General features: G+C 28.3%; 1 protein-coding gene across 1 annotated transcript in view; it reads right to left on the reverse strand.

The window, feature by feature from the left end:
• CrzR (corazonin receptor) overlaps positions 1 to 11271 on the reverse strand; it is a 92000-nt gene extending 80729 nt beyond the window's left edge. Inside the window, exon 1 of the mRNA XM_065505049.1 lies at positions 10639 to 11271. The gene's annotated coding sequence lies outside the window, so the exon portion shown is untranslated. The remainder of the gene's footprint in view (positions 1 to 10638) is intronic.
• Between the last annotated feature and the right edge of the window lie 1333 nt (positions 11272 to 12604).

Below are 12604 nucleotides of genomic sequence, written 5' to 3' on the forward strand. Positions count from 1 at the left end.
AAAAATTAAATAACTACCAAAAGGGGAAAATGAAATTACTCCCAATAATCGGCGGTTTCATAATTTTAAAAATATTAGTCCAAAAAGAAGTGAAATAACTACCAATGACATAAATCTAGGATATCCTAGATTTATGTAAAATTATGAAACCGCCGATTATTGGGAGTAATTTCATTTTCCCCTTTGGTAGTTATTTAATTTTTCAAGTTCGGGAATTAATTAATTTTTGATGGGAGTTATTTCATTGGGAGTTATTTCATTTGGGAGCTATTTCACGGTACCGCCATGTCCGTCTATATGTTGAAATTAACTAGTCCCCAAATACTTGTAGTCTTGCAAACATGACTGATATATCAATATATCTGGAATTCTACCGACTCAAAATCGAGAAAATCGGCCTACAAATAGCTGATATACAAGGAAAAAAACAGGAAAACTTTGATTTTTTTACCTATTTTTGATCTATATCTGGTTTACTAAGTCATTAATATATACAATATGATATCTAATGATAGATATTTCAAAGACCTTTATAACGTCGTATATAAGGTCATGGGTAAAAATCTGGTAAAATATTTTTTAACCCGATTTTTTTTTCCAAAAAAAATTTTTTGTCATTAAATTTAAATTCCTAATAAATTTAGAAAAAAATTTAAAATTTATAATTTTTTTTTTACTTAAAATTATTTTAAAGTAAATTCGGCACAGCCGAATATAGCACTCTAACTTTTTATGTTAACATTTGACCATTGAGTATTTAGCACGAGTAGGTCGATGATTATGATTGAATGTAGAATGTAGAATGTTGGTCAGTTATTATTAGATTTAATCCAGTTAACAATCTTTGCTGTTCCATTATTATTGGCCACTTACACATTGTCGAGTGAGTAACATGCGGAAATTAATACGATTATTTCTATGTGCAGCACAAATTATGCCAATTAGATTTGTATTTTTTCTGCCCTCATGAAACATTTTTGTGTAAACATTTAGGCAATTTAAGTTTAATAACACTGTCCAACAAATTGAGACTTTTTCATTGGAACCGAATAGCGACCCTATAATTCTGAAAGTTCATGTTGAGTAGATCATTTTATACCCTACACCACCATAGTGGGGAGGGTATTATGCGTTTGTGCAGATGTGTGTAACGCCCAAAAATATTGGTCTAACACCCACCTTAAAGTATACCGATCGACTTAGAATCACTTTCTGAGTCGATTAAACGATGTCCGTCCGTCCGTCTGGCTGGTTGGCTGGCTGTCCATGTAAACCTTGTGCGCAGAGTACAGGTCGCAATTTTGAAGATATTTCGATAAAATTTGGTACATATAATTTTTTCGCCTCGAGGACGAAGCCTATTGAAACTGGCTGAAATCGGTCCATTATTTCATTTAGCCCCCATACAAATGTCCTTCCGAAATTCGACTTTATCGGTCATAAATGTTTAATTTACATATATATATCTCCACAAACTTCGCTCCAAATAAGTTTTATATATACAGAATTCATGTCACAAAATTTTGTTACGATCGGTCCATAATTAGTCATAGCTCCCATATAGACCCGCTTCCGAAAATCACTTTAATGTGCTTAAATCACTTAAAAATGTTGGTATATATACAAAATTCAACATAAATAACTTTCATATAGACATAAATCACACGACCTAATTTTATGGTGATGGGTCCATAATTGGTCATAGCTCCCATATAAGGCCCACTTCCGAAAATCACTCACGAATATAAATTATTGAAATTTTAAAAGAAAAATGTTTTTGCTCTTTTACTTATTGTAGGGTATTATATGGTCGGTCTTGACCGACCATACTTTCTTACTTGTTTTAAAGTATTTTTGTTGTTATAATTGATGCAACCAATACAAAACGATTTGTGTGGTTTAGTTAGCAATATTTAATTACATTTAATTCATGTCGGTTTTATTTAATAATTTGATTTTGTTTGGTTGTTTTTTTTTATATTATTTTTAATTAAAACTAGATTGAATAGTTTTGTTATACTAGGGCAGTCAGTAAATAAAGAAAGATATACATTAGTAAGCTTATAAATTATCCGCATTAAGACGTATGTCTTATTAAAAAACAAGTAAGAGAGCTATATTCGGCTGTGCAGAAACTTATATACCAGACACCAAATTATACTTCAAAATAAAAATTTTAAATATTTGTAGGTAAACAAAATTTATTGTTTATACAGTTTTTTTAATTTTTTGGAAAAAAAAATTTTCGAATTGTTTTTTTTAATTTTTTTTTTTATTTTTTAAATTTTTTTTAATAGTTAGCGAAAAAAAACTTTTGGTGAAAAAAAAAATCGGGTTAAAAATATTTTTCCGATTTTGACCCATTGTAGGTCCAACTTACTATGGTCTTATATACGTCGTTGCACAGGTCTTTGAAATATCTATCATTGGATATCCATATTGTCTATATTAATGATTTAGTAATCCAGATATGGGTCAAAAATAGGTCAAAAATCGATGTTGTCCTGGTTTTTTCCTTTTATCTCAGCCATTTGTGGACCGATTTTCACGATTTTAAATAGCAACCTAGCCGGAAGAATTTTGGAGATATTGATGTATCATTCGTGTATGTAAGTTATTTGGGGGCTTCAGAAAGTTGATTTCAACACACAGACGGACATAGCTATATCGACTCCTCTATAACGATTCAGAATATATATACTTTGTGGGGTCGCAAATGAAAAATGTAGAAATTACAAACGGAATGACAAACTTATATATACCCTTGCCACTCATGGTGAAGGGTATAAAAACAATAGAAATATTTTGAAGAAGATCCGAAAATAACTTGCAGCAACAATACATTTTGAAAAGTTTATAATAAGATTTTTTAAAAACCTAGTTAGAGGCCAATTTAAACTTTTTTTTATACCCTTCACCTTCGTGAGAAGGGTATATATAAGTTTGTCATTCCGTTTGTAATTTCTACATTTTTCATTTCCGACCCTATAAAGTATATATATTCTGGATCCTTATAGATAGCGGAGTCGACTAAGCCATGTCCGTCTGTCTGTCTGTCCGTCTGTCTGTTGAAATCAATTTTCTGAAGACCTAAGATATCTTCGGGATCCAAATCTACAATAATTCTGTCAGACATGCTTTCGAGAATTTTGCTATTTAAAATCAGCAAAATCGGTCCACAAATGGTTGAGATATGAGGAAAAAACCAAGACAACCTCGATTTTTGACCTATATCTGGATTACTAAGACATTAATATATACAATATGGATATCTAATGATAGATATTTCAAAGACATTTGCAACGACGTATGTATATAAGGCCATAGTAAGTTGACCTACAATGGGTCAAAATCGGAAAAAAAAATTTTAACCCGAATTTTTTTTTTCCAAAAAATGAAAAAAACAACTGGAAAAAAATTAAATTTTTTTTACCTAAAAATATTTTAAATTTTGAAGTATAATTTGGTGAAGGGTATATAAGATTCGGCACAGCCGAATATAGCACTCTTACTTGTTTTTTTATAAAAAACAAGTGAGAGTGATATAAACCCTAAAACAATTAAAAACTATTTTAGGTGAACAACATTTGTATGAACAAATATTTTTGAAAAATCGAGATAGTATCTAGCGTTTTTTGCTTATAACTCAACCATGTTGGCCGATTTTAAATAACAATATATGATGACCTATGATGCATATATATTGATTTCAACATACAGACGTACATGGTTATATCGACTCCGCTATCTATATCTATCCATATCCTTACCATGATTGGTAAGGGTATACCAATCATGGTGAATGATTGGTAAGGGTATACCAATCATGGTGAAGAGTATACAAATCGTTTAAAAAAAAACAATAAAAAAAGAATTCGTATCAAGGAAGCAGGATACATATAATATTTTACCCGAAATTGCGAAATATAGTCAAACATATTGTTACGAATTTGCATTAGCGATTTGAATTTAACGGTCTGTAACGATTGCCTGCAACATTCATCATGTTTATAAACATGTCCATCAGTAGAAGCTTCTACTTATCAACAATGTTGATAGCATGCGGTAAAGTAAAGGCATCAACTGCGTTGCCAGTGTATACTTGTACATTATAAAGTGTGTGTAATTCTGCGAAATTTATAAACGTGTATAAAAACCCTGATTGACTATTTAATTCTGTTGTTGTACATTTCAATAAATAAATAAAGAGTTGTTACAATTTTAAACTTCTAAACTGTTTTTATTTGCAATCAAAAGTATCCGGTTTATTTAAAGGTAATAAACCACGTTTTTAAAAGGTAAAAGCGTAACAATTGCTGTCAGAAGTGGGATTGTAAAAAAAATAAGCATGAAGTTTGAAGAGCTTAATGTGGAATATGTATAATATGTATACATAGTCTGTATTTTCAGCTAATGTGAACTATAGATATCCGTCTGCTGGTCAACTTTCCGAACACCCCAACTCTTGTATTAATATATTAGCTATACTTTCATGTATTTATTTTCTGTAGATGTTTAATATTTATATCAAATGCGAGGATTTGTCCCTTTTTTACCAAACAAATTAATCCTTAAATCTTCTTAATTCACATCAAGTATTCCTTTTAAAGTTCTAGACAAGTTATTCAGTTGTCTATAATTTTTGTACAAATTGTTTAATGATTATTCAACAATATGTAGTTCAATGAGTTTCTCAATAGCTAGTGTCCCACTGTGCTACTTCATCATTGAATTGTATATTCGAAAAAAAGTTTATATCAATAGATACACACAAATGCATTAAATGTAATATGTTGTTATATAACCATTTTCATATAATACTTAATTACACTTTAGTATTTAAAAGTTGTTTCAACATTTAACATTTTCCATAAATTAGGAGAAAATTGCTACAATTTCTAAAAGAATTTTAATTTTTTGTTTAATTCTATAAACATCATATTAGAACAATTATTTCTGTAACATTTTGTGGAAAAAAAACTATAACAATTTAACATTCTCTACGTAAGTTTTATTGTTAATAAAACAAAGATAAGTTTTTGTTAACAATAAGTTAAAATGTTGATAAATGCTTTAATTGTTTGTATTTTGCCAACATTTGCAAGTGGAAATTTAATTTAATTTTGCATTTGAGACTCGTTAGACATGATTTTATTAGGTTGCTTTAATGGAAGACAGCTGGTTGGTGTTTAGTTATTGAGTGTATGACTTAAAAATGCGGGATTTGCATTAATAACGGGATTTGTAATAACTTATGTCATTTTGAAGGGTATATATCTACATATTGTCAGATATAGATGGCCCAGGACAGAAAAAAATGTTTGAAGACCAAGAATTGAAGACATTCAGCCTTATCGTGGCTGGCGTAAACGTCTTACGCCTACGACTGTTTCGTAGGCTAGATTAAAGATAAAATGCAAACTGTTTCTTTATTCTATAAGGGTGATTACTCCGTGAAGATTATTGTCAAACTCAAAAACCATTGGGAGCTACTCAAGCGTTTGCGTGCAGCAGGATTCATCCAAAAACAGGGAAATTGGCTACCATACGAATTGAAGCCGAGAAACCTTAAAAGCCGATTTTGAATGTCCAAAATGATGAAACTGATGTCGGATTTTATTGATTTAAAATTAATTTAGTCTACATATCGTCACCTAAAATGCAAAACAACGTATCATCAAAAAATTCGAAATTGATTTTATTATTGATTATTATTATTCCCTACATCATATTACATATGTGTACAAAATTTTAAACGTATACGCTTTGAGTAATTAATTAATAAATTATTTTTACCTTATTTTAGGTAGTACCCTAATTTTTTTTTAATAAATTTGTTGCATTTTAATATTTTTTGCAGTCTTAATGGAAATTTAATGATGAAACTTTTTTAGTTTAAAAAAGTAGTTGTTTGTAATTGAAATAAAAAAAACGTAATAAAATTAAAAATTAAAATAAACTGCTTTTATTTAAAATAAAAAAAATATTTTTATTTAAGTTTTTTTTTTTCTTAAAAATTTATATTGATGATACGTTTTTTTGTTTCAGAAAATAACAATTCAAAAAAACGTAAGCCACATATCTTAAAGTGTGTTTGGAAAAAAATAATTTTTTTTCATAAAATATATTTCTAGAGTTATTGTAATTCAGATTTGAAAATTTTGTTTCAATATCTCCAGTAGTTTTCATTTTATATCGTGTTTTGCTTCTCCTATAAACTTATGAAAAGTGATGTTACGTTATTTTGCATTTTAGGTGACGATATGTAATTAAAACGATCATGCAAATGCAATTTTCAGTTGCACTTTTGAAAATGTTGCACAAAGTAAAATTTTAAATAATCTTCAAAAGTGTTAAATTAACTAACTAAACACCTAAGTTGAATTTTTTTGTAACGGAAAGCCCTACTATTTTCTTTATATTCAACTCCAACAATTTTCTCCATATAAAAACTGATTTTTTTTAAATATTTATAAAAAATAATGTTTTTTTCTTAATGCTCTTTTCAAAAAATACTTCTGGAAAACCAGTTTTTTTTAATTATGTAAATTAAAGAGCTAAGATACATCTTCAGTCAACAAAGTCGATCGTGAATAAAATCACGATTTTTTTTCAATTTAAGAGAATAAAATGAAAATATCCGTGGCTATTTGTTTCCAGAATATGTACGGAAGACCCATGATAAAAAACATGTATTTTCTCTTTAGTGGAATTTATGGTGGATTTTTAATTGAATCTCACAAAAATTAATAATTTCTTTGCTGATATAAATAACTTTGCAATTAAAAGGGAAATCTTTTAATTAATTTCATTTATTTTTAATTAACCATGAGTTAATTTCAATACTATTGATAATAATTGTACAAAGAACTAGGAAATGTGTTCGTTCGAATTAATATTAAAAGTTTTACATGTTTTTATTTAATTACTAGCTAAAACAAACAACAATTACATATTAGAATTGCGTTTTAAGGTTCTCTACCTTTAATGCGTAGTGAAGGTAGAGAACATTCTGATTTTTTTTTTTGCTAATTTGTGAATTTTTAAATAGCATAAGTTTGAACTTTAATACTACTACTGCATTCTATTTTGATGGATATTTTTTGTACAGTCACACACAGCTAATAATATTTTATTATAATAAATTTGTTTAGCAATGATTATTTACGGCTGCGATTGTTTTAATGAGTTTATTTTCTATTTGAAATAAATAGAAGAAGAAAATAATTAATTAATATTTTTGACTAGTTGGGCAATTGTTTAACTAAGCCCACAACGTTTTTTTATACCCTTCACCATGAGTGGCAAGGTTATAAAAAAGGTACCTTTTGTTCTGCGGCTCCTCATATAGTATAAGTCATTCCGCTTGTAATTTCTACATTTTTAATTTTTTTCCCCCACAAAGTATATATTTTCTGGGTTGTTATAGATAGCGGAGTCTATATAGCCATGTCCGTCTGTATGTTGAAATCAACTTTCCGTAGCCCCCAAATAACTTACATACATAATTCAAGGCCAACAAATGGCTGAGATAAAAGGAAAAAACAAGGACAACCTTGTTTTTTTTGGACTATTTTTGATTTATATCTGGATTATTAAGTCATTAATATAGACAATATGGATATTGCAACGACGCACAGTGGTATGAGAATAAAAAAAGAGGGAAATAAATCTGTAACTTCTAAACCCTTACGCCGATTTAAATGAAATTTCACATGCGCAAAGAGGAAGTGTAGTCGAGGATAGTTTAAGTTTTGAATTTGGACCTCATGAGCCCACCAGGAGCGGGACCAGGGGTTCCCAAAGTAGGACACCTCGGGTATGTTCAATTTTTAAATGATCCTATTTCTTCGTTTGTGTTAAAAACCTGAGAATTGTCTACATAATAACATTTTTATGAATGTAAATAACAGTGCTAGATAAATTCACAGCGAGTTGTTAAGTTTTCCCTAATTTATTTGACGCGTAAAAAACATAAGGTAGACATGTTATATATCAGTGGATAGAGGATTTTGTCTACTTTTCAAATATAAATTTTGACAATTAAAAAATTCATATACTTTTTTGAAAAATATGACAAAAAAATGCTTTTTATTGAATTTTGCATAGATACAAATTTTCAAATTGAAATAAAATTTTTATTTATGAATATTTTTTAATGAAATTTTACACTATATAGATTTTTTATTGGAAATAGAAAAATAAAAACAAATTTTGAAATTTGTTATCAAGTATCCCGCAATTCACAAAAAAAACTTGAAAAATCCCAAAAATGGGATTTTTTCGTTTTTTGGCTATAATATCTATAATAGGGGCGGGGTTATCGGAACCCTTTACGAGATAATTAAGAACTTATTGGGCCATCTAAAATAGGTAACTATATTTTGATATCGAGTATGCGATTTGAGAATTTTTTCCCTAAATTTGAATTTTACATAAAAAATAGGCATTTATTGAATGGACCTGGTCCCCTCGATATCAAAAATTATAAATTTTTTTTCATTTAAAATATTTGGCGTAAAGTTAGCTTTTTTTAAAAGTACAAATTCATTATACATCGTCTTAGAAATTTCTTAGCTAACGTAAAAAGAATAAAAGTACTTTTTTCCCAAAAAAATTGCGAAAAATCGCCTTCTTTAATTTTTTAAAATTCAAATTCATGTAACTTTTGACTCAGTCATGATTTTTAAACACTTCTTTCTTTATTTGATATATAGATCTATTGTTAATCATATACATAAAAGAAAAATGGGTAAAATCGGGGAATATTTGGATCCGCGGTCACCAAAAAACAAGAGTAGGGTGGGTAAAAATGTTGAAAATTAAATTTTCAAATGCGAATATCTCCTAAGCTATAAGAGATAATTGATAGAGGTTTTATGTAGTGCTCGACGAGAAGATTCTATATGTGTTTAATTTTTTTTTTAAATCGGAACACAAACGAAGAAATAGGATCGTTTTTAAAATTGAACATACCCGAGGTGTCCTAATTTGGGAACCCCTGGTCCCGCTCCTGGTGGGCTCATAACGTCCAAGTTCAAAACTTAAACTCGACTAAACTTCCTCTTTGCGCATGTGAAATTTCATTCAAATCGGCGTAAGGGTTTAGAAGTTACAGATTTATTTCCCTCTTTTTTTATTTTCATACCACTGTGCGACGTATATAACGACGTATGGCTCAAAATGGGGACAAATATTTTTAAACCCGATTTTTTTCACCAAACTAAATTTTTTTGTCATCTTTGTTTTTAACAAATATATTAAAAAAGAAAAACATTTTTAAAAAAAATAATTTAAAAAACTATTGAATTTTTAAACTTTTTTTATTAAAAAAAATTTTAATTAAAAATCCTCAACATTTTTTCGATTTTGTTGCCCTGTGTACACTTATATGCAGAGTATGAAAACAAACAAAACATTCCGCAAACGTTTGCAAAATGTACAAAACAAATCAAAATTTTTATATTGTTTGTACATGAGCAAAAACAAAACAAAAACTTTTCAAGTGACAAAGAGAGAAAACGAAACGATTAGCTTTTCACTCATCTACATTATTTAATTTACCGTTACAATCGTACATTTGAGTACAAAACAGATAGAGAAACGTATTTTGTATTCGTTTTGTTTTTTTTTTTGTACTGTGTTTTCTATTATAAAGAGTAAATTAATTGCCAAACGTTTGTTAAACGTTTTTTATCATAATGTTTCAATATTGTTCTTACTCTTACGCGTTCTTACGTTTATATTAATGTACAGTTTGCGCTCATGAGCAAAAACAATACAAAACATAATGGGACAATCATTTTCATTGTATCTGTTTGGTTTTTGTTTTACTCACTGAAAAGAACAAAACAAAACGATAGCAAACGTTTCGATTTGTTTATTTCCGTACTCTGCTTATATGAACTTTTTATTTTTTTTTAAATTTTCAGTACCCGGTCCGGATAGGGTCTCAAGTCAAGATGTCCAAGATGATTTGCTAAACACTCCAATACATGATAACTGAGATAAATTTCGTTAAAATCTGAGATGACAAATCCAAAAAAAACTGTTTCCGCTTTTATATGGATTATCCCACATTTGAAAAATTTCGGTTTGTTTTGATTTTTTGGCCGAATATTACGTTCCGTTTTATACTGAAAAAATCCGATTTCGGTCGAACTCTAAAAAATACTTAAATTACAAATTTCAAGTGAATTCTAGCACTTTTAGACTATCCAACTTATTGGATTCACCATTTTAAATCCACCATCAGATTCTTATGTAAAGAACTCAAAGTAATCGCAAGAGTGGATTTATTTTTTGTCCGCCATATTAAATTTCCAAAAATAATTATTGGTTTTTAACATCTATTTTAATAATTTCTTATTTAAGTTATTTAATATGATTTATTTGCAATTTTTATTTATTTATTTTTTTCAATATTATAACACTTTGTATGGAAATTCATTTATAAATATATTTAGTTGTAACTTTAAGTTATCAGGAAATAATTAGACAATTCACCAGCAATCCAAATTAACCTCAAATTTGTGATGTTAAATACGCATTGCTTAATATTGTATAAATTATATTTTTATTTGTTATGAATAATGGTTTTATTAAATTTTGTTTTTGGTTGTTCTGTGGAAGCCGTACCTTTTTTCAGCTGTTGGTTCATTTAAATTGTTATCCACAAGTTGTTGACAGAATATGTTTCTTTTTTTTTTTGTTTTATTAATTTAAAATGTATGTTTTCTTTATACATTAAATATTTAATTAGTTTTTGGTTTTTTTAACAACATGTTTTAATATTTTTTTTATATATAAAGGTAAATATGTATGTATTTTAATTATTTTGGCAATTGTATTTTTATTTTTTTAAAAATTCGTTTCAAATTAAATAAATTTACTCAGCTGTTTGTAAGAAACAAATTTGGCTGACTGGTTGGTTGCTGCTACTGGCGGTAATTGAAGTAAACAAAATCGCCAGAAATGAATACAATTGACAGGATGTTTACTGTCACAATTGTTTAAATATATATTTTTTTTTACTTTTCACACTCACAAATAATTTTGAACACTTGTCGCTCTTAAATACATTTATTTATTTTCTAAATATTAATTTGGTTAAATTAACTATTTTTGTTTGTTAGAAACTTTTTTTTTAACTTTTATTGATAAAACAACATTTATTATTATTAAATTTTTCTTAACACTTAAAATATTTTTTTTTTTAAAAAATAAAATTTATTATTTTTTAAATTTAAATAACAATTATTTTATTTAAATTCTTTAATTTTCTAACTTTGTGTTTTTTTTTATAATTCATGTGTATTTTTACTTCAACATCACACACATTTGTTTGCCCATATTTTGTATCCTTTATTGTAGTGTTTGTTGGAAACAAACTTTTCGTTTATGTAGATTTGTATTTAAAACACTGTTTTATTTCACATTGAATATTTAAAGATCTGCTAGGATTTTCATTTGGAAAACCAACCGTTAGTATACGCAGACGTTTAAGAACTAAATGAATATGGCGCCTAAAATTTACAGTTCACTATAAATTTATTCACAATTGGTTGGCTCATACCGCAACATGTGCGTAACAAACATGTTGCAAGTTAACAGTTGTTAAATGTGCGTCTGCCATAAATGTATTTTTGGATCAAACGAATCAAGAAAAATAACAAAACTGCATGAAGAAATGTTTTGTGAAAATTAAATTCCGCAGAAAAACGGCTCCTTTTAGTATTGCTTTAATTGTTGACAATAATTATAAAAATATATGGTGTATAACTTAAAAATGCGGGATTTTTTAAAATTTTTAGCTTTTATTTTGAAACATTTGTACAATATGTATCAATTTATTAAAAGTTTGACCATTGATAGCTATGAACTTTTCCATGGCAAAGAACTTCTCACCTTTTTAAGCCTAGAACGATTCAATCCAATATCGGATACTCTGTACCAAAGTGAAGCGTATCCCAGAGAGAGCGTTCTGCTTCCATCGAAACAAATAGTAGTCGGACCGCCAAGGTCTGGACTATAAGGCGGGGGAGGCAAACATTCCCAACTATCTTATTCTAAATAGTTTTTAACAGGTGGTCGAGTGTTGTCATGATGGAATATTACAGTTTCATGTCGCATAGTCTGGACCAATGTTGCCAAAACGGCGGTTTTTCAGCTAGATCTGGAGGTATTTTTTCGTCGTTAGCGGTTATTTTTCGGAAAAAACCGCTAAGTGGTTTTTCTAGCTGGAATTTTTTTTCATTTGGCTGTTTTTAGATTTTTTTATATCTTGTGTTTATATAAACGAAACTAGAAAAATTAAATTTTTCGAAAATTTTTTAAGTGTATGCGAGTATACATGTGAAAGCGGACAGTAGTCGGATTTACCATCTCCGATTTTAATGAAATTTACCAAATACATAATATATTCTTCATATCAGTGACTTTTTCAATGGAAACTCATTTCGATGTAAAAATATCGCGATTTGAAATTTGAAAAATTTGTTAAATTTGTCTAAAATTATATGCACATAATTGTGCAAAACTTAGAAACTACTCAAAGACCAGTATAATTTTTTACTCCATTTTAAAGCCAACGATATTGTTCTTA

The sequence above is a fragment of the Calliphora vicina genome, chromosome 3 (genome assembly GCF_958450345.1).
Source record: "Calliphora vicina chromosome 3, idCalVici1.1, whole genome shotgun sequence".
NCBI lineage: Eukaryota > Metazoa > Arthropoda > Insecta > Diptera > Calliphoridae > Calliphora > Calliphora vicina.